Below are 23,288 nucleotides of genomic sequence, written 5' to 3'. Positions count from 1 at the left end.
GCACTATGGGACTCAACTGCTGAGGTCATTAGTCCCCTAGAACTTAGAACTAGTTAAACCTAACTAACCTAAGGACATCACAAACATCCATGCCCGAGGCAGGATTCGAACCTGCGACCGTAGCGGTCTTGCGGTTCCAGGCTGCAGCGCCTTTAACCGCACGGCCACTTCGGCCGGCCTACGTTAAGATTTCGACAGAACACTGGAAGACCAAATTCGAAACAAGGCCCCAGAAGTAGACAACATTGTGTTAGAACTACCGATAGCCTTGCGAGCACCAGCCACCACAAAACCTCTCCATCTGGTGAGCAAGCTGTATGAGATAGACGAAATACCCTCAAACTTCAAAAAGCATATAATAATTCCAATCCCAAAGAAAGCAGGTGCTAACAGATAAGAAAATTACTGAACTCTTAGTTTAATAAATCACGGTTGCGAAATACTAACACTAATTCTTTACAGACGAATGAAAAAACTGGTAGAAACCGGTCTCGGGGAAGATCAGTTTGGATTCAATAGAAACGTAGAAATACGCGAGGCAATACTGACCGTACGAATTATCTTTGAAGATAGATTAAGGAAAGAAAACCTACGTTTATAGCATTTGTAGACTTAGAGAGAGCTTTTGACAATGAAGACTGGAATAGTCTCTTTCAAATTCTGAAGATGGCAATGTAAAATACAGAGAGCGAAAAGCTATTTACAATCTGTACAGAAACCAGATGGCAGTTATAAGAGTCAAGGGACACGGAAGGGAAGCAGTAGCTGAGGACGGAGTGAGACAGGTTTGTAGTCAATCCCCGATGTTATTCAATCTGTATATTGAGCAAGCAGTAAAGGAAACAAAAGAAAAAAAAATGGGGTAGGAATTAAAATCCAGGGACAAGAAATACCTTGAGGTTTGCTAATAACATTATAATTCTGTCAGGGACAGCAAAGGACTTGCAAGAACAGTTGCATGGAATGGACAGTGTCCTGAAACGAGGATATAAGATGAGCGTCAACAAAAGCAAAATGAGGATAATGAAATGTAGCCGAATTAAATCATGTGAATCTGAGTGGATTAGGAAGGGAGACACTTAAAGTAGTAAATGAGTTTTGCTATTTGAGGAGCGAAATAACTGATGATTGTCGAAGTAGACAGGATCTGAAATGTAGATTGGCAATGGCAACGAAAGCGTTTCTGAAGAAGAGAAATTTGTTAACATCGAGTATAGATTTAAGTGTCAGGAAGCCCTTTCTGAAATTATTTGCATGGAGTGTAACCATGTATGGAAGTGACACATTCATGAGAGAAGAAGAGAATAAAAGATTTTGAAATGTGGTGCTACAAAAGAATACTGAATGTCATATGGGTAGATGACGTAACTAATGAGAAGGTACTGAATAGAACTGGTGAGAAGAGGAATTTGTGGCTCAGGTTGAGTAGAAGAAAGGATCGGTTGGTAGAACACATTCATTCTGAGACGTCAAGGATATATACGTTGCAGTAGTTATTCGGAGATGAAGAAGCTTAGACAGGATTGTATCAAACCAGTCTTCGGACTGAAGGCCACAACACGTAATATCTTTAACGACTGTTAGTTAAAGGAGGTAGGGAGGACAATGTGGAGGGTAAGAGTCGTAGAGGCAGAAAAAAATTGTTCAAATAGCTCTGAGGACTATGGGACATACCATCTGAGGTCATCAGTCCCCGAGAACTTAGAACTACTTAAACCTAACTAACCTTAGGTTATCATACACACCCATGCTCGAGGCAGGATTCGAACCTGCGACCGTAGCAGTCGCGCGGTTCCAGACTGAAGCGCCTAGAACCGTTCGGCCAACGAGGCCGGCCATAGACGGAGACCAAGAGATGAATAAGCTTAGCAGATTCAGATGGATGTAGGTTGCAGTAGTTACTTGGAGATGAAGAGGCTTGTACAGGATAAAGTAGCATGGAGAGTTACATCAAATCAGCACCACAACAACAACATCACTAACGTCGATTTACAGAAGGATTTTCGAACATGTGCTGTGATCGAACATTATGAATTACTTCGACGAAACCGATTTCTCGTCAAACAACAAGAACGGATTCAGGAAACGGCTAGTGCTTCGTTCTCACGAATTATGAGTGCTGTCGACAGGGGATGCCAAATTAATTCCATATTTTTAGATGTTCAAAAGCCTTTAGATGTTCAAAAGCCATCGTTCCTACCGAGCGAGGTAGCACAGTGGTTAGCACATTGAACTCGCTTTAGGGAGGATGATGGTTCAAACCCGCGTCCGGCGACTCCGCTTCAGGTTTTCCGTGATTTCCCTAAATCGCTTCAGGTAAATGCTGGGATGCTTCCTGTGAAAGGGAACGGCCGACTTCTTTCCCCATCCTTCCCTAATCCGATGGGATCGATGACACAGATATCGTTCCTCGCAAGCGACTTATAATCAGATTGCGTGGCTATGAACTATTGACTGAGATGTGGATTCGTGATTTAGTGTCAGAAGTATCACAGTTCGTAGTAACTGACGAAAAGTCATCGACTGAAACACAATAAATATCAGACGTTCCGTAATGAAGTGTTATAGAGTGTCTGCTGTTCCCGATCTACATGGACGATTGAAGTGACATTCTGAGCAACCCTCTTAGACTGCTTACGAATTATGAAGCCATTTTACCGTCTTGTACAGTCATCAGATGATCAAAACCAATTCCAAAGTAATTTAGACAAGATATCCGTATAGTGCAAAAAGTTGCATTTGATACTAAATAACGACATGTGGGAAGTCATCTACACGAGAAATCACACAAATCTAAAGGCTGTAAATTCAGCTAAATACTTGGGGATTACGGTTAGTAATAACTCAGATAAGCCGTGTGTGGCTCGTGTTCGAGCCATACTTCATTTGACGTCCTGTTTTTACTGTACTACCACCTCGTTATGTTAATTTCAATTACTGGTGTCACTGAGTTGCCGCCTTGCCTGCCCATGAGCGGCAGCAGCGGCGCTTATCGATATAAGCCGTGGCGTATTATCTTTGCTGACTGTTATTACTTCCCAGTTGTCGTGTTAGTTCGGATCTGCCAGTGAGTAGGGAGGCGCTGGCAGTGCAGTTCGGACCTGGCAGTGTTGGAGTTGGCGCGGCGTAAGTTCAGTTGGGGCGCGGCTGCAGTGAGGTCCGGACCGCCATGACTCGCCTGACTGTTGCCGATACATATCACTCGGGTGCGGACCACCTTGCCTGGTCGTCCGTCGGTCGTCTGGTCGGGCGACGTGTGTGTTGGCTGGCGATCGCTTATGGGCCGCCTGCGAGTGCCGACTCGTGATTCGACCTTGTTATCGCACAGTCGCTGCCGTTAGTATTGTCTAGTCCTTCGGGCAAGTGTTCGTGAAACTGTGTGTAGCTTGTGATGTCGACTGCTCAGTTATTTTAGTGCTGTCTCCGAGCTGGTGTGCGGCAGTCGGTCGGTTGGTGTAGATCAGGTAGGAAATCCCTGCATGGCGAAGTTTACCGGGCCCGCTGGCGGCCTCTACGCAGTGTCGGAGTGTGTGGGAGTGTAACTGACACGAGGTTCGTGGCTCACCGACCCAGGATATCAAAGTTGAGTGGTTATTTAATTACCGCAGCCACTTTCTTCACATTGTGCCTTTCGTTTTCATGGTTGGCTGTTGGGGGTATTCCCGTGAGCAACAGCGAGTTTTCGAGTTGGCGAGAGTTTGCCACAATCCGGCGGAGTTTAACTGTATTTTGGTTAATGTAAGTCCAATTGCACCAGCAGAAGTTTCTGCCTTGTGGCCGTTAGCGTTCCGCTTACCTGCCCTGGCTGCTGACGTAATATTCAGGCAGTGTCCTTTCCTCACCGTGTTGTCGCTGGCCAAAACGTGTGTGTAGTTTTGAGCTTGTGCATACTTGGTTGCTTGGTTGTGGGCGGCTACGCCTTTTGCGTTTTGGCTTTGGAGTTCCTTGTGTACTTGTCGGGTGGAAAGCAATTCGGTTTGTCGGTGGGTCCGTTAACTGTCTCTTTGTTGGGTTGCCGGCGGATCAAATATAGTTGGGCCGACTACCTGTCCCCTAACCGAACGTTAATATTTCAAGCGCAGACCGACCCCAGGAAACTTCCGAGCGCCACTGGCTGTACTGCCATTTCTTATTGGTGTTCTATGGTGTATTTTAATGGCTCATAGCCGATGGTTTGAGTTTGTATGCTTTTAGTTGGGTCTTAAATAATAGGCTTTCAGCCGTTTTAAAATTGAAAGTTCCTTACTTGTCAAGTCGTCTTGCATTGTTTGCTCCTTCAGCATCATTTAAATTTTTTTTTCTGCTTTTTCAGAATTTATTGTAGTTGTGTTTTCAAATCATGGGCCTTCAGCCGTTTTGAAATTAAAATTCCTTACTTGTCGAGTGTTGGGTTGTTTGGACCTTCAGCTCAATTGAAATATTATTTAAGGACAAAACCTTGCGCTTTCTGCCTTTTGAAAATTTATTGTAGTTGTGTTTTAAATAATGGGCCTTCAGCCGTTTTAAAAATAAAAGAGGTTGTGCCCTTAAGCTATAAGATTGTGTGACATATTCAGTCGATAGTAAGCTTGGAAATCTGTGCTGTAATGTTTGGGCATCTAAATAAAGTTATATGTGTTCTAGTGTAACTGACAGCCGCTCATTTTTGGCTCCATTCCACAATTGCAGCTACCTGTTGTGTCCTACGGATTCAACCAGGCAGGTTTCATTAGACTGTAACGATCACACATGAATACCCGCCTCTATTTCTACTTACATGTTTCTCACATGTAAACAAAAATGCATCAAGCCTTAAATAACTGGCGAATCTGAAGGATGTTCGCAGATTTCAGACATCAAATTTTTTACCTCCTTCTCTCCTGCTGCGTCTGTTTTAGCGTCTCTCACTCCCTTTCCACTTCACCTGCAATTTATACAATATATCCATCCCCTAAATCTTGCACGATAGGCATGCTCTCCTATGACTCATTTACAAACAGTCATTGTGGTCTACTAAATGAACGTAAAAACAGAACAACAGTCTCTCTGGCGGAGTGGAAGTTAGGCAGGCACCAGCCATTTTGTATCCGGACTTCGTTTCGTTCCTTTTTTCCTGCCACCAACAATGGACGTTGTAGCTTTGCCTGCAGCACGGTTCACAGTACGACAGCTCTCTCTCTCTCTTTCTCTCTCCCTCTCTCTTCCGCTCTTTCTCTCACTATTCTCTTTGCGCCTCAGTCATTCCAGCATCTGTCCGGCGCCGGACGGTCCTTCTTTCAGCCACGCCAGATTTGCAATCAAACAGCACTATTCCCGCGCGTGACGTACATAAACCCGCAACGGCTCCGCCTTTCACACGCCATTTGCGTATTACGGGCCGCGCAGATGCACTGGGGCGGCGACAAAAGCGCGCCACGCCGGCGGCGGCGCTGCCAACCGTAAAACAGGCGATAAAGCCTGCCGCCGCGCGGATGCTGTACTCGCCGTCGAGCCCGTAATGGTGGCAGCGCGGCGTCCATCAGTGGCGCGACGCACCGCCGATGCGTTTCTGTTTCGATGCCGAGATCACAAGAGAGCATCTGTTCTTTCAACGGGACGCCTTCCGAGGTATACCAACGCCTAGAACTGAAAGCTTTTCACTGTGTGTGACGCTCTTCGAATAGCGTATGTGTGTACAATCGGATTATTGTCATCAGCCTTTCGACATGCAATGCTGGATAAAGGCTTCCTATAACGTTTTCTATGCAGTATACTCTTCATCTATGGTTTTCAGTATTCTACCTCCATATTTTTTAATTCCATTGACCCAATTTTCATTTGGTCGTCTTCTTTGTCTTTACTTATCTGTCGGAATAAATCCGATTAGTTACTTATACCACTCACCTTCACTTGATTTTCGTTACGTTAGTCATAATTACGTCTTATCTGTTCTCCGACCCATTTATATGTATGACTAGTATCTACAAACGTAGATCTCTTTATTGCCCATTCGACAACTCACAGATTTTTTCCATTAAAATCACATGTTTGACTGTCATGCGTCAAGTTGGTAAACACTTCACTAGTAAATCATCCTTTCACACATTTCACAAGCTTAGTCATGCAAATCATTTTTAGTTTATAAAAATCTCTCTAGCTGAATTTTACACCTCTGTTTTTTTCTGTTGCTGCCCATTTACTCACTGTTATCATATATTATAAATGCACAATCCAGTCAACTTATTTTATTTTTTATTTTTAAGAACATTTCTGGTGGAGAAAATCAGCGGTCTATCTGAAATACTGTCGTCTTGACTGCAAGAAAATATTTATTTGCAATGATAACCGGTTTCGGTCAGAATATTATCATCTTCAGATTATTTACACTGTCATTGTAGACGGTGACGCTGAACTACTTGGCTCTTCTGCCAAGAAATTAATGCGTTCAATGAGATTGTCACAGATAACTGGGGACGAAACTTATGACATTGCTCGTAGGTGAGAGTCATGTAACATTTCTGGCTTTAGGAGACGTAATATTCAGCCACAAGCTTCAGTTTATAATGTAGTTGATGTTTGGTTTGTGGGGCGCTCGACTGCGAGGTCATCAGCTTCCAGACAAAGTCACAACTCCATTAATTAAAACTTCCGGGCTGAATTGCCGTGGTCCATATGTAAAACTTCTTCTCATTTCTGATGTTTCCTTGCCTACTGCGGGCAACATCTTCTGAGGTGAGTCGGCGACTGGCTGATAGGCGCTGGAGGTCCCACTTATATAGAGCGCTTAGATGGCGCCACCACTCGTCACGTGCTTTCGACTTTCAAACTATCTCTGGCAAGTGCAATCTCTCTCGATTACAGGTAATCGATTGTCACTTCGTTGGTACAAAGTCGACCGCCAAATCTTGTCTAGTTTTAATCCTTCTTCTTTTCTATTAAGATTATTTCCGTGCTTTTAGATCTCTATAGCTTCTCTATATGAAACGTCAGGAAGGAGAAGAAGTTTTATATATGGACCACGGCAATTCAGCCCGGAAGTTGTAATTAATGAAACGCCGGCCGTGAAAGCTTACATCCTATGAAAGTCACAACTTTTAAACTGCACAATTTCCTTCACGGTCCTATCCAGCCACCATCACGAATGATGATGATGATGGTGAAATGATGAGGACAACACAGACACCCAGTCACGGAGCAGAGAAAATCCCCAACCCGGGTGGGAATCGAATCCCTTATAATGTAGTGGACATTGCAGTAGCTGACATGTGGCATAACGTATACAGAAAGGTGCAGACAGTGGATGGGAAAGTGGGCACCCAGTTCATGAGAAATTCCGCCAGTTTAGTAGTGAGGTAATCAGAACGGTTAACGCAGCGGAAGATGTAGGGATTACCCTTCAGTCAGCACGTCAGATCTCTAATTTTCATTTATTAATATAACTCAGGTTTCAGTGAAGCCATAAAAGCAATTCTCTTAACAGTAAGACGTCATCAACTCACTTTAGATTTCATTTTAACAACCACTTTCAGTAACATTACAATAACCATATATATATATATATATATATATATATATATATATATATATATATATATATATATGCAGACGAAGCACTTCATGGATCACTGGCTCCCGCCAAAATCGGCGCACAGAGCCAAATGATTCTCGTTGACCGAGTCAGTAGGTAAGATTAGGACACAGGATATAGTTCTGTTAAGATATGAGTTGTCCATTAAGAATTACGATTCTGTGACCACGCAGAAAAGAATAGGGTACAGAATTTTACTTAACCAGTAACTGTAATCGACTTCATTTACTTCAGGTACGATGGACGTGGAAGAATTACGGGCAAATTTTAAACACATTGTAAATCACGCATTGTATGTAGCGAAAAAGTGGGTTACGGACGGAAAAGACCCACCGTAGTTTTAACAGCGCAAATCGGACAATGCTCAGGAAGCAAAGACAGTTGCATTCGCGGTACAAGAAAGATCAGAAGAATGTGGACAGGCAAAAGTTAGTATAGATTCATGCTCCTGTAAAAAGAACGACATGCCAAGCATACAACCACTACCACCGTCATATCTCAGCAAAATATCTTGCTGAAAACCCAAGGAAATTCTGATCTTACATAAGATCGGTAAGCGGGTCGAAGGCGTCCATCCAGTCACTCACTGATCAGTCTGGCCTGGTAACGGAAGACAGCAAAACGAAAGCTGAAATTTTAAATTTAGCATTTGAGAAATCTTTCACGTAGGATGTTCGTACAAACATACCGCCGTTTGAGTCTCATATAGATTCCCGTATGGAGGACATAGTGATAGACACCCCTGGGATTGTGAAGCAGCTGAATGGAGTTGAAAATAAATAAATCGCCAGGTCCTGATGGGATTCCAATTCTGTTTTACAGAGAGCACTTACTTAGCTTGCATTTATCGCGAACCTCTTGCCCAACGTCCCGAGCGACTGGAAAAAAGCGTAGGTCACGCCTGTATATAAGAGGGGTAGAAGGACGGATCCTCAAAATTACAGACCAATATCTTTAACATCGGTTTGTTGCAGGATTCTCAAACATATTCACAGTTCGAATATAATGAATTTTCTTGAGACAGAGAAGTTGCTATCCATGCAACAGCACGGCCTTAGAAAGCACTGCTTCTGCGAAATGCAACTCGCCCTTTTTTCACATGATATCTTCCAAACCATGGATGAAGGGTATCAGACGGATTTCATATTCCTTGACATCCGGAAAGCGTTTGACTCGGTGCCCCATTGGAGACTCCTAACTAAGGTACGAGCGTATGGGATTGGTTCCCAAGTACACTCCTGGAAATGGAAAAAAGAACACATTGACACCGGTGTGTCAGACCCACCATACTTGCTCCGGACACTGCGAGAGGGCTGTACAAGCAATGATCACACGCACGGCACAGCGGACACACCAGGAACCGCGGTGTTGGCCGTCGAATGGCGCTAGCTGCGCAGCATTTGTGCACCGCCGCCGTCAGTGTCAGCCAGTTTGCCGTGGCATACGGAGCTCCATCGCAGTCTTTAACACTGGTAGCATGCCGCGACAGCGTGGACGTAAACCGTATGTGCAGTTGACGGACTTTGAGCGAGGGCGTATAGTGGGCATGCGGGAGGCCGGGTGGACGTACCGCCGAATTGCTCAACACGTGGGGCGTGAGGTCTCCACAGTACATCGATGTTGTCGCCAGTGGTCGGCGGAAGGTGCACGTGCCCGTCGACCTGGGACCGGACCGCAGCGACGCACGGATGCACGCCAAGACCGTAGGATCCTACGCAGTGCCGTAGGGAACCGCACCGCCACTTCCCAGCAAATTAGGGACACTGTTGCTCCTGGGGTATCGGCGAGGACCATTCGCAACCGTCTCCATGAAGCTGAGCTACGGTCCCGCACACCGTTAGGCCGTCTTCCGCTCACGCCCCAACATCGTGCAGCCCGCCTCCAGTGGTGTCGCGACAGGCGTGAATGGAGGGACGAATGGAGACGTGTCGTCTTCAGCGATGAGAGTCGCTTCTGCCTTGGTGCCAATGATGGTCGTATGCGTGTTTGGCACCGTGCAGGTGAGCGCCACAATCAGGACTGCATACGACCGAGGCACACAGGGCCAACACCCGGTATCATGGTGTGGGGAGCGATCTCCTACACTGGCCGTACACCACTGGTGATCGTCGAGGGGACACTGAATAGTGCACGGTACATCCAAACCGTCATCGAACCCATCGTTCTACCATTCCTAGACCGGCAAGGGAACTTGCTGTTCCAACAGGACAATGCACGTCCGCATGTATCCCGTGCCACCCGACGTGCTCTAGAAGGTGTAAGTCAACTACCCTGGCCAGCAAGATCTCCGGATCTGTCCCCCATTGAGCATGTTTGGGACTGGATGAAGCGTCGTCTCACGCGGTCTGCACGTCCAGCACGAACGCTGGTGCAACTGAGGCGCCAGGTGGAAATGGCATGGCAAGCCGTTCCACAGGACTACATCCAGCATCTCTACGATCGTCTCCATGGGAGAATAGCAGCCTGCATTGCTGCGAAAGGTGGATATACACTGTACTAGTGCCGACATTGTGCATGCTCTGTTGCCTGTGTCTATGTGCCTGTGGTTCTGTCGGTGTGATCATGTGATGTATCTGACCCCAGGAATGTGTCAATAAAGTTTCCCCTTCCTGGGACAATGAATTCACGGTGTTCTTATTTCAATTTCCAGGAGTGTATGTGAGTGTCTCGATGACTTCTTAAGTAACAGAACCCAGTACGTTGTCCTCGATATGAGTGTTCATCGGAGGTGAGGGTATCATCTGGAGTGCCCCAGGGAAGTGTGGTAGGTCCGCTGTTGTTTTCTATCTACATAAATGATCTTTTGGATAGGGTGGATAGCAATGTGCTGATGATGCTGTGGTGTACAGGAAGATGTCGTCGTTAAGTTACTGTAGGAGGATACAAGACGACTTGGACAGGATTTGTGATTGGTGTAATGAATGGCAGCTAACTCTAAATATAGGTAAATGTAAATTAATACAGATGAATAGGAAAAAGAATCCCGTAATGTTTGAATGCTCCATTAGTAGTGTAGCGCTTGACACAGTCACGTAGATTAAATATTTGGGCGTAACATTGCAGGGCGATATGAAGTGGGACAAGCATGTAATGGCAGTTGTGGGGAAGGCAGATAGTCGTCTTCGGTTCATTGGTGGAATTTTGGGAAGATGTGGTTCATCTGTAAAGGAGACGGCTTATAAAATACAAATACGACCTGTTCTTCAGTACTGCTCGAGCATTTGGGATCCCTAGCAGGTCGGATTGACGGAGGACATAGAAGTAATTCAGAGGCGGGTGCTAGATCTGTTACTGGTAAGTATGATCATCACGCGAGTTTTACGGAAATGCTTCAGGAACTCGGGTGGGAGTCTCTAGAGGAAAGGAGGCGTTCTTTTCGTGAAATTTAGAGAACCAGCATTTGAGGCTGACTGCAGTACAATTTTACTGCCGCCAACTTATATTTCGCGGAAAGACCACAAAGATAAGATAAGAGATATTAGGACTCGTACACAGGCATATAGGCATTCATTTTTCCCTCGGTCTGTTTGGGAGTGGAACAGGGAGAGAAGATGCTAGTTGTGGTACGAGGTGCTCTCCGATGCGCACCGTATGGTGGATTGCGGAGTATGTATGTAGATGTAATGTAGGTGTAGATGTAGACGTCAGGTTGAGAGGTGGCTAACCTGCACGGCTAGCTACATCTCACCCTTAAGTAAAATATACGACAGACAATCTGTAGCCGTTTCACATAAAACTGTAAGGTCAGATATTACAGTGATTTCAGAGGCAGTACAAATCATCCACGCTTGTCCTTTCCTTTTGTGGGATTTTTTCACTCGAGGTATAATAGAAGAACACTAGGCCGTTCAGGGCAGACGACAACGATGAAGTGAAGGGGTGAGTGACAGGCTGATGCAACGGTCGCTCCCTCGGAACATCTGCAGTGGTACGTTTTCGCAGCTGGGCGGTGAATGCACAGCAGAGAGAAAACGGCACGTCGGGATTTGTGCAAGTGGATGGCCTGCTGCCAGACACCTGGACTTCCAAACATGGAACAATGCGTTCAGAAGGGGCCAAAGTTGTAAAAATACGAACTCCCTAATGTTTCAACCATACCAGCTCGCACGCAACATAGACAATCTGCAGGTGGACGAGGAAAAACACGCTGATGGCATAAGAGTGTTCGGAAAAACTTCTTTCTGGTGTACAGAAGTATAGGTTATGGTGGGAGATAATGTCTTAAAAAGCTGGCCAAAAAGCAGCGAAAGCTGTGCTGTTATGATGGTTTGAGTGACTCTCCCAGGCGATGCTAAAAGAACAGAACCGTTTTTCCCTTTAGTATTCCTATTGTGCGTCCTTTCCCCCCTTTTTAAACCAACCATCCTACTGTGCCAACAACCTTGCCGCAGTGCTAACACCGGTTCCCGTCCGATCACCGAAGTTAAGGGCTGTCGGGTTGGGATAGCACTTGGATGGGTGACCATCCGGTCTGCCGAGCGCCGTTGGCAAGCGGGGTGCTCTCAGTCCTTCTGAGGCAAACTGAGGAGCTACTTGATTGAGAAGTAGCGGCTCCGGTCTCTTAAACTAACATACGGCCGGGAGAGCGGTGTGCTGACCACATGCCTCCATATCCGCATCCAGTGATGCCTGTTGGCTGAGGATGACACGGTGGCCGGTCGGTACCGTTGGGTCGCACAAGGCCTCTTCCGACGGAGTTTAGTTTAGATTTATTCCTATTGTGTCGAAAACCCACGGGTGGGGAGGATACTCCTTGTCTTTGGTGGACGGGTTATGACATCTTTCTTATGTTCCACTTTTTGAGCAGAGAAACACGATAAAGGTGTGGACTGGAATATAGAGGCGATGGAGAGAGTAAGACTGAACTTCTAAACTTATACTGTTATACTATTGGCCAATGTAGGTGGCAAATCGGGAGATAGGGCAGAGTTTGAAATGGCGTGAAAAGGTGTGGACGGGTGGAATAGTGGACTCAGTCAGAGGACACAGATGAGAGGAAATTCGGTCACGGTACATGGAACAGAGATGCTTGCTAAAGCAGATGAAGAGTAAAACAGACTAACGTTCAGATCTTGGGCGCCGAGGTCAGCAAAGCACACACACATGATAGGCAATGACAGAGGGTCACCTCGAGTACTAAAGTTCGACAGCAGTTGTTGCAGCTCAAAGTAAGAATAAACTGCGGCATCTGCAAGCCCTGGACACACAAGCGTAACGATTATTGCGTTCGGATAGAAGTCGTGGTCTCCAGAACAGTCATTCAACCCCAATTGTAACATTATCTTCATTCACTGTCAGTTCATCACTGGGCACTCACTGCTTACCTAACATACAACTTCACACATCTCTAAACATTTCATCACAGCATATACTACCTGAGATCCTTACTTGTTTCCGAACCTTGCCAATTCATGACGATGACTGTTCATGGGAACTACAATAAGCATGGAAGCTAAGGAAATGAATTAAAATTTGTGCCATGGCCACGACTTGAATCCAGGTCACTTTGCTTCCTAGGCAGATGTGCCAGCCATTACAACAGCATAGCAATATAGTTACCTAAGCTGCACTGACTACTGTAGTCCAACGCCCTGCCTAACACAAACATCAGTTCATGTTTTCAGCCTGTTTCCCCCTCGTTAAATAATCACTTGTTGCCAAAGCTCTCCAGTATTGGAATAGCACGCCAGCTTTTGACATTATGGGGAAATCCTGCTAGTACCTCACGCATAGGTGATCTATTGATCTGATATATTTAAATTTTCTTCAGACGGTTGAGTCTCAATTTTATCTACAGTAACGATGAAAGCTGACGTAAAGAATTAAAATTTGTGCCATGGCCGGGACTTCAACCTGGGTCTCCTTAGTTAGTAGGCAGAGCAATCTAGGTAACATATCTGCGTGGACTACCCTATTCCACTTCCCTCCCCCAAGGAAAATTTAATTAATGAGCTCTTGCACATTAATTGAGGTGAGATTATGTATAATATCTACTAATCCTTGTAAACTACAACGTTATTTACAGAATAACGACATCGTCATTGATTAATTTAATTCAATATCTGTTAAATCCCATGTCACAGTAAAGAGTTAGTGTAGATTTAAAGAGACCCCCACTGAGGATTCTTTGCTTAGAGCTCTTTACATCACATCGCTTCGTCGAAAATCCGTTCTGTAATTCATTGCCGCGCAGGATTAGCCAAGCGGTTTAAGGCGCCGCAGTCATGGACTGTGCGGCTGGTCCCGGCGGATGTTCGAGTCCTCCCTCTGGCATGGGTGTGTGTGTTTGTCCTTAGGATAATTTAGGTTAAGTAGTGTGTAAGCTTAAGGACTGATGACCTTTGCAGTTAAGTCCCATAAGATTTCACACACATTTGAACATTTTTTGACTGGTATTGGTGTTTTAAAATCTCACCTTCAGGTGTATCAAAATGCTGTATTTGATAGAATATAAAACGCGCAGGGGGCCACAGAGTGCAAGAGTTCCAGTCATTACATGTTGGCAAATCGTTTCCGTCAACATGAAGTGATTAGAACTGTTGCACTGACTGGCCCGACAGCATATTTTCTGTTACCAAATAGCATAACTTCATACACCTGAAGATGAGATTTTAAAATCCCGAAACATGTCGTGGTTTGAAGAAATAATTAATGCAATTGAATCTTCTTCTTTGGTGCGGCAGAATAAAAATGGGCCCCTCACACGTCCTGCACTTCCAGTTCAAATGGGAACAAGTACAGGGTATCTGTGGTAATGCATGTTACATCGCGCACTGATGGTCGTCACAACAGGTTGCTAAAAGCTTTAATTCTGCTACGTGTTTTCGCTTTATCGCCGTAGGTGGTGGTAAAGAAAATGTTGGTTCCACGCTGCAGGTCGACACGACGCGCGGAAGAGACGGCCCCGTCCTACCCGGCATTCCGCGGCCCCAGAGCTGCTTCTTATATTGCGGCCGTGGCTTGCGGCTGGCAGCAGTCCAGGGCGCTGTAGCCGGAGTTGCGGCTGTCGGTGTAGCGCGCGCGGCGCACATTTCACGCCCTGTCACACACAGCGCCTCTCGTGACAGGGGCAGCGCGGCAGCCCGCGGCGCACGCTCCGCCCGTCAGGCGCCGCTACTCGTCCCGCCTCGCAGCGCCCCGTACACACGCCCAGGCAACACACACAGTCCGTCTTTCTGGGAGTTCAGCTGCAAGTTGTCCAGAGATCTTATAAAACGCCCCATTCTTTAAAGAATCGAACTCCCACTTACAAAACAGCTTCAAGATCTGGTTACATTACAAATGAGTCACTTACGGCCTGAACACATCATGACGTGTGAAAGACGTGTATACTTCTATTGTCTATTGTCAAACCACAATTTATGAAAGATGTTTATATTTTATTAATAGGATTAAGTAGGAATAATTAATATTTGTCATGCTGGAAATAATTGTGGTAGCAGGGAACGTCTGCACCAAAGTATTGTTGGCAAGAGAGACCGCAAATTGATATAATTTTAAAAAGTGCGGCAGAGACCTCGTATGGATACATTTTAAGAAAAGAGCGGGAAAGACCGCGCATTGATACATTTTGTAATGGTAGCAGGGATTGTCTGCACCAGAAAGCATTGTTGGCAGGAGAGACTGCACTTTAGCGTTCGTAGGATGTCAGTAGTAAGCGAGATGTGAAGCGAGTTGGTAGCAGGTCTGAAGCGAGAGGCTGAGAGGAGTAGTGTGCCTGCCAGCCACCAGCTATGATTTACAAGAGATTATAAACGGATGTACAGAGACATCAACTAACTATTATCGTAAGAGGAACTAATATTATTGAATTATTTTCTTTGCGAAATTCAAGACTACTGAAGGTATGTTTGCGCAATGCTAGTTGTAAGATTATTGTAAAAAGGAAGTCTCATTTGAACGTTTGTAAAACCATGTCATTACCAACAGTAAATATCTTAAGCGTATTCAGAATATAATGAATTTTTGCCAGCAATGTTGCATTACTGATTATAATCCATCCCAAAAACCATCAACATAAAACTTTGCAAAAATGTTATTGTTGTCAAGAAAAAGTGTAACTATGAATAACGTAACTTCAGTCAAATTAATTAAAGAATAACGTCAGCTTTGCTAATAAAGAATAACGCAAGCTTTGGTAATAAATACAGCCACTTATTATGACAGCCCACCAGAAGTTAATAGAGTATAGTAAACCAGAGTAAGTATATTCATGTCGCAGTTCGATGTAACAGTCAGATAGCGATCCAGTAACAGTAAAAAAGGTAAGGAGTTTTGGGTTATTGCAGATAACGACTGAGGGCGACACGACAACGACACATTCTATGTTTCGTCGAAATAATCCTAAAATCACTTTTAAAAAGCAGCAATTAAATTTGTATGCGAAGATTGAGAAAGCGAATAAATTTCAAAGGGAAGATTTCATTTATTATTAAGCAAGAGATAGAAATCCTAAGGGAAGGTTACATAGGTTATTGTAAAAGGGAAGGTTATCATAAACAAAAGAGGTATAGAGGAGACGGGAAGATTTCACGTGGAGCGGGTAGAAATCTAAATAATGTCACAACACGAGTCAACTTTATAGTGTCCTGAGTAGCAGTTCCTATTTCAGCGGTGAGTAACAGCTTTCTGCAGATAGAAGATAAGAAAACAATCGGACGCATTGCTACCCTGTTTCATACTAGAAGGAAATACAATGCCCAATGCAATTGGAGGATTACTTTTTCTAAACCTTGTAATTATTTTCCAATGCGACGTATGAGTTTGAAAGCTGGCTCAAAGGTGCCTACAGCCTTCCTCTGTAATGTTGCAAAAGCCTAGCGCCCTCCGACGTCACCCTTAGCCTCGGAGATGCTTCAAACAGCAAGGTGTCGGCACATGCCAGAAAAGAAAGGGGTTGGTTGGTTGGTTTGGGGAAGGAGACCAGACAGCGTGGTCATCGGTCTCATCGGATTAGGGAAGGATGGTGAAGTTAGTCGGCCGCGCCCTTTCAGAGGAACCATCCCGGCATTTGCCTGGAGTGATTTAGGGAAATCACGGAAAACCTAAATCTGGATGGCCGGACGCGGGATTGAGAAAAGAAAGGGGCCACGTCTCAAATTTTCTTGCGAGATTCAGAGTTGGTTAATGATGTCACATAGGCACAGATCTCACCACAGTTCCCCCAAACGTCATCGTGAACGTGTCACATGATCAGAATGTCGTCACATTCACTCTTATCCACACCCTTTCATTTTTTTAAATTCTTTTTTCTGACGCCTCCGCGATGGACGATAGAGCCGTGACGCCCAGCGTTCAAATCACGCAGTTTTCTTATGTGTGGGCGATAATAACGTTTCAGATACACTGCCTGTTAGAATCGACACGAAAAGGCCTCTGAGAGGCACGGCCACAATGGCTTTTGGCAGAATTTTGGTCAAAACTGGTTCCAATGTGATATCATTGACGCACCAGACATCTCACAGGAATGATTGAACATTCACAGTTTGAGAAGACAAAAGGAGCGATCTGTTTCACCTGCTATAGACCTTAGGATGACAGAATAATCGGTCGCAGTCTGTTCTAACCGGCTGTTTATCTTGGCTTTAGAACGCTTTTACCTCACAGGAACTCCTCAGCTCTGCATTTTTTCCTCATTTATCGACATCTTGTTGTTTGAAACGATGCCGATTTTGTATCATTGCAGAGGAATTTTGTAGGCACCATTCAGCCAGATTTTAGACTTATACGTCGCAATGGGAAACAATTATACTGTTTCGGAAAAGTGATCCTTTAATTCGGTGTCGCAGCGTGTATTTCAGAACGTGTATTTATTCAGTTTACGGAAAGGTCTAACTATTCTATTGATACAGAGAAAAACTGATAGTTATCTCGAGGCCAATAAAACTAAATTCGACTACTTTTTATTTTTTAATATTATGGTTGTGTAACGATGAGTAAGCTTAGTGGTTGGGAAATTTTACGTCTAGTTCCCATTTCACATTAGCTTCAGGAAACCTGTGACTCCGCAAGGAAGTCGATGGTGTACTGAGTACTTCCCATTTAACAACCTTTCTGATAGGATATCTTGAATAATGTAGTAAACAGTCTGCATTATAGCAACAATGCGTGCCACAATGCGTCCCTAAAAAAGTAGCCAGCGCAACTTTCTGGGCTGATACACTATCTTGAAGAACATGACACTCAAAGGAATAGGAAATTTCTACCAACAATTACATTAGTCGAATGTGCCTCTTATGTTGCATTAGATATAATTCTTATCGTTCGTAAATTTCGTTTGATAAACTGGAGAGTTTTTGACTATGAAGCAGTCTGTCAGACATCGACGAGATTCTCTGAACATAGAAAACAATGGATTAATGAGAATTCTAACATAGTTAATGTAATAAACCAGTGTTTAAAATCATTTGTGGTCCTTTTAAAACAGTCCTAATATTACTGAAAAAGTATCATTCTCGCGCATACGTTTGCCAGCAGTCAGAGCATTTGGCACTCGTCTTTCACCACTCTTCCGCACTGGTATTTATCCATACAAAAATTACCATATTCGTATTGTGATTTGGCACTATATCGTTCTTTCGTAACAGGTGATACTCAATATAATATCACTAACCCTCATTAACGTCGTGTGTTTCTGTAGTGTTGCGACTTCCTTACGTGGGCCATCCTCAAGGGGATTGCGACACATTTGAATTCAGTTACGCGTCATTTAGATTCAATAAAATATCGCAGTTGTTAATAAACGATACTAGAGGAAAAATAAAAGATTACATAGTATTTAGATTTGCACATTTGAATGAAATATGCGAAACAATTGCTTACTTAAAAAAATATAGAATCCAAATTGTTCGCCTGAGCCTGTTGAAAAAGACTTTCTTTACTGTGCAACACATGTTACCGAAATGGAGGTACTACATAATTTTCATTTAAGTCAATGCCATGTCTCTTACCGGAGGGTTTTCTTATTGTCCTCTTTATGTGAACTGATTTCCAGAAGTACTCTCCTTACTACACTATTTTGACTTGCTATAAGAAACCCTTACATCATTTCTTCCCATCAACTTTATCCTACTCCTCCTTGTCAGTCCAATCACTCCTACATGACAGGCTCTTTTTCCATTTGGGAATAGCTGCCATCCGCCTTTACCTGAATACTTTCGTATTTATGTGCCAGTAGTATAATTCATTTTTCATTCTATCGTGGTGATTTGTAATGCCGCACTATTACCGTGATTAGGCCTGTCAGTAGTCATTAAGGCTCTTTAATTACCTGTCTGCTTTATTCCTACTTTGAGTTACAATGCCTGTTTATGGGTATCGGGATGTGAGGCAGTTGGTATATTTACTATTCTTTCCATCATGGCATCAGGGCTGAGTGCAACAGTTAGAAGGTAAATAAAGGCAATTGCCACTGCTTGACCTTTGTTTGGTCTACGTACTGTCTAGCAGTGATCAACATCTCTGTACTCCTGTCGACATCTCTGTTATCTTCATTTTACTCTTTGACAGACCAATTAACTTCCAATCTGGAGTTTTTTTCCCTTTCCATACCGTTGTCATATCTTCTGTTGGTATAACATTATTCACAGTTCAGAGAGCCGTTGTACTGTGAGAACGAACTGAACACCTCATTGAGAGCTACAAGATAGAAAAAATAACAGCAGTAAAATGGCGTGTGTTGCCACAAGAAAGACGTTCTGCTCATCTTAACTTCAAATCACTACGACTAAGGGGTTTCATTAGTTCTTCCATTCATTCGACGCCGTCTCCCACTTCATCCTATAAGAGGCTGTTATATCATTGTTTTGTTATAAGTCGCGATTTCTTAGTGATCTAACATATTCCAGTTTCTATTTTTCTCCTTGTACTTTTCTCACATCATGTTAAGGACACTTGTATAGAACCAGTTTTAAATGTTTATCGCTTCTTTTCCCTGTATATTATCAGTGCACGTACAATATGACGCGCCTAGTACTCTGGTTTCTGAGGGTGATGATTGCACATCATACTCCATCATGCTCCTTCATTCTCAAAGGGTGGAAATCTGATGTGATCCAAGTTACTTAAATGTGTACCGGTAAAAAGTTACATTTAATTCTGCATATGCATCGACATACATACGCCGCAACACACCATATGCTGTTTGGTGGAGGATATCTTGTGCTACTAGACATTTCCTTTCCTATTCCACTTGCAAATGGGGCAAGGTAAAAGTGACCGTGTTATGCCTGCGTGCGAGTCCTAATTTTCCTTGTCTGCATGTTCCATACGAGAAATGTACGTTGGCGGCAGTAGTAACGTTCAGCCATCAACTTTACATACCTGTCCTCTAAATTTCATAAATAGTTTTCCCCGAAAAGAAAGTCTTCTTTCCTCCAGGGATTTACATTTAAGTTCACGAAGCATCTCCATTATACTCGCGCCTGATACTGACCAAATCTACCGGTAACAAATCCAACAGTGCACTTCCAAGTTGCTGCAATGTCGTCCTTTAATCAGCCCTTGTGGGGATCCCAAATACTCGAGCAGTACTCAGGAATGTTGTACCAGTATCCTGTATGTTATCTGCTTTATAGACGACCAAATAATTTTCTTACAATTCTACTAATGTACAGAAGTCCTGATGTCCACCATTCGCCTTCCTTACTTTCGTCCTTGCACGCTCGTTCCACTTCATATCGCTTTGCAACTTTATGCCTATATATTTAACCACAGTGAATGTTTCAAGCAGCATGCTTCTAATACTCTATTAGAACATTGCAGGATTTTTTTCTACCCATCACCATTAACTTACATTCTTCTACAACTCGAGCAAGCTGCCTATCATCACAACAGATAGAGATTCCAAGTCATCCAGTATTCTTCCACCATAATCAATACCGATACTTTCCGTATACACAATTTCATCTGCAAACAGTCACAGATTGCCTCTCACCTTGTCCATCAGATCATTTATGTATGTAAAGAACAAAACCGGTCCTCCCACGCTTCCTTGGACTTTCGGGATTTTAATAATAGTGATGGTGCTCGAGTGCAATGCGGTAGTTCTCTACATGTATAACATACCACAGAAGTGTTGTTTTCTTTGCTTATTGTCTTCAGTTGGGTATTACAAGTGACCGCTGAATTATTATGGGAAAGCCAGGAAGCGACAGCAGCAAGGGTTGCGGGAATCAGGCCGGCAGCACGAACACCCGGTCGCTGCCAGCAAGCGAGGCCCAGCTGCCCGACCTCGAGCAGTTGGCCCGGTCCCAGGTAAGGTACGGCGATGCACAGCGATGACACGCCAGAAGTTACTGTAAAATCAGTCATGGACTCGTTGATGACAGCAGCGACTGGCAAAAGACAGGAGACGATCGGACGTAATAGTGTCGAAATCGAGTTCTTGACTGAATACTAAAAATGTCTGTCGAGCTAGCAAGTAAACTGTCCACAGCCACCCACGGACTAGAGCAACACCAGAGAAGGAGCAGCTTGCGGTTGTTCTTGGTGGCCGAAATCTATCAGTAGAACGCCGATGATTTGTTCATAGCTATCGCATTTTCAGTCCTCCCTCTTATTCTCAAAATGTTTTCTCTGCAACAGCATGGAGAGCTGCATCAAACCAGTCTCAGGACTGAAGACCGCAACAACAACAACATTGTTAATTTCCATAGATAACTCTTTCCAACTGCGTTGTTTAGTTATTCTAATTTGATTTATGTATTTTTTAACTGATTCTTTCGTTTTCGTAAGCCTGCCTGTGTTGCATTTTAGTACACTGCTGGCGATTAAAATTGCTACACCACGAAGATGACGTGCTACAGGCGCGAAATTTAACCGACAGGAAGAATATGCTGTGATATGCAAATGGTTAGCTTTTCAGAGCATTCACACAAGGTTGGCGCCGGTGGCGACACCTATAACTTGCTGACATGAGGAAAGTTTCCAAACGATTTCTTACACACAAACAGCAGTTGACCGACGTTGCCTGGTGAAACGTTGTTGTGATGCCTCGTGTAAGGAGGAGAAATGCGTACCATCACGGTGAACGCACATTGGAAGCGTGTATTCGTCATCGCCATACTGGCGTATCACCCGGCGTGATGGTATGGGGTGCCATTGGTTACACGTCTCGGTCACCTCTTGTTCTCATTGACGGCACTTTGAACAGTGGACGTTACATTTCAGATGTGTTATGACCCTTGGCTCTACCCTTCATTCGATCTCTGCGAAAACCTACATTTCAGTAGGCTAATGCACGACCGATTGTTGCAGGTCCTGTACGGGCCTTTCTGGATACAGAAAATGTTCGACTGCTGCACTGGCCAGCACATTCTCCAGATCTCTCACCAATTGAAAACGTCTGGTCAATGGTGGCCGAGAAACTGGCTCGTCACAATACGCCAGTCACTACTCTTGATGAACTGTGGTATCGTATTGAAGCTGCGTGGGCATGTGTGTCTGTAGACGCCATCCAAGCTCTGTTTGACTCAATGCCCAGGTGTACCAAGGCCGTTATTACGGCCAGAGGTGATTGTTCTGGATGCTGACTTCTTAGGATCTATGAACCCAAATTTCGTGAAAATGTAATCACTTGTCAGTTCTAGTATAATATATTTGTCCAATGAATACCCGTTTATCATCTGCATTTCTTCTTGGGGTAGCAATTTTAATGGCCAGGAGTGTAGTTTGTGTGATTTTGGTTGTACGGGGTTGTTATAATTAATCCATCGCTATTTGAACCAGTACAAACCAAAAACTATTCACAGCATGGGTACCAACGTTAGAGGTTGATGTATGTTGCAGGATTTTCGTTGTGAGTAGTGCTAGTGTTATGACTTACTGCTAGGCGTGGGTACTGGTAAGACGACATGGGGTTGAATCACAAGCATCAGTTTGCATTAAGCTGCAGAGAGTTAATATGGGTCTGGACAAGATGAGCAGGGCTTTACTCGTAAAGCTCTTTTATCAAACCAACATTAGTACTGCTGCTGCTCTTAGTTTAAGTGTCGACGCATTAAAGGAATACGGAGAAGACCTTTTCCCGCGTCAGGGATGAAGAACGTGATACGTAAGTTCGAAATAATTGGAGGTTTAAGAATTGATTGAAGGAAAGTAGATAGCCAATTGCGCGACAAGTTGTTGAAGGAGTTACTGTTCTCATGACTGAGAATACTGGATGCAATTTGTAACTTTCAAGCAGCGCAATAGTTGTGTCACAACAGCTGAGTAGCGCGTGATCCACCGTTGGAAAAGCGCTGAGAACAATTGTGAAATGGTATCTCTAGTGCGGTTCCAGTCACTCGTGAGCTTAGATGGTCGTCACATTGAGCAACGCTGGCAACGTGGAACGTAACATGGTATGCAATTAACAAAGTTACTCTCTCATTGGGAAATAAACTATGTTTCTTTCAATGGTTTACTCGTTATTACTCCTCCACAAGCCTTTACAAATGTTTCCACTGAGTTTCATTGTCATACGCTCACTCATTTTTCCGGGGGAATAAGTAGCAAAAGTTTATTTATAGGTAGGATTTTAACCGTAATGTGAAAGAGATAATGATGAGAATCAAATCTACCATTCCATATTACTTAAACATTCACAGTTACTTTAATACTTTTTTGAGAACAGCTACATGATTCAACTGAGATTCTCCCAACATTGGGTTTAGTGATATCCTTGATATGGCTTTTCTTGGGAACTTTTTGAAGAAGGTCGATTTTAGTTTCAGGTGAAAGCTTTGACATAGACTGAAGAGTC

The sequence above is a fragment of the Schistocerca serialis genome, chromosome 5 (assembly GCF_023864345.2).
Source record: "Schistocerca serialis cubense isolate TAMUIC-IGC-003099 chromosome 5, iqSchSeri2.2, whole genome shotgun sequence".
NCBI classification, from domain to species: domain Eukaryota; kingdom Metazoa; phylum Arthropoda; class Insecta; order Orthoptera; family Acrididae; genus Schistocerca; species Schistocerca serialis.
The sequence above is the reverse complement of the archived record's forward strand: the minus strand, read 5'-3'. Positions refer to the sequence as shown.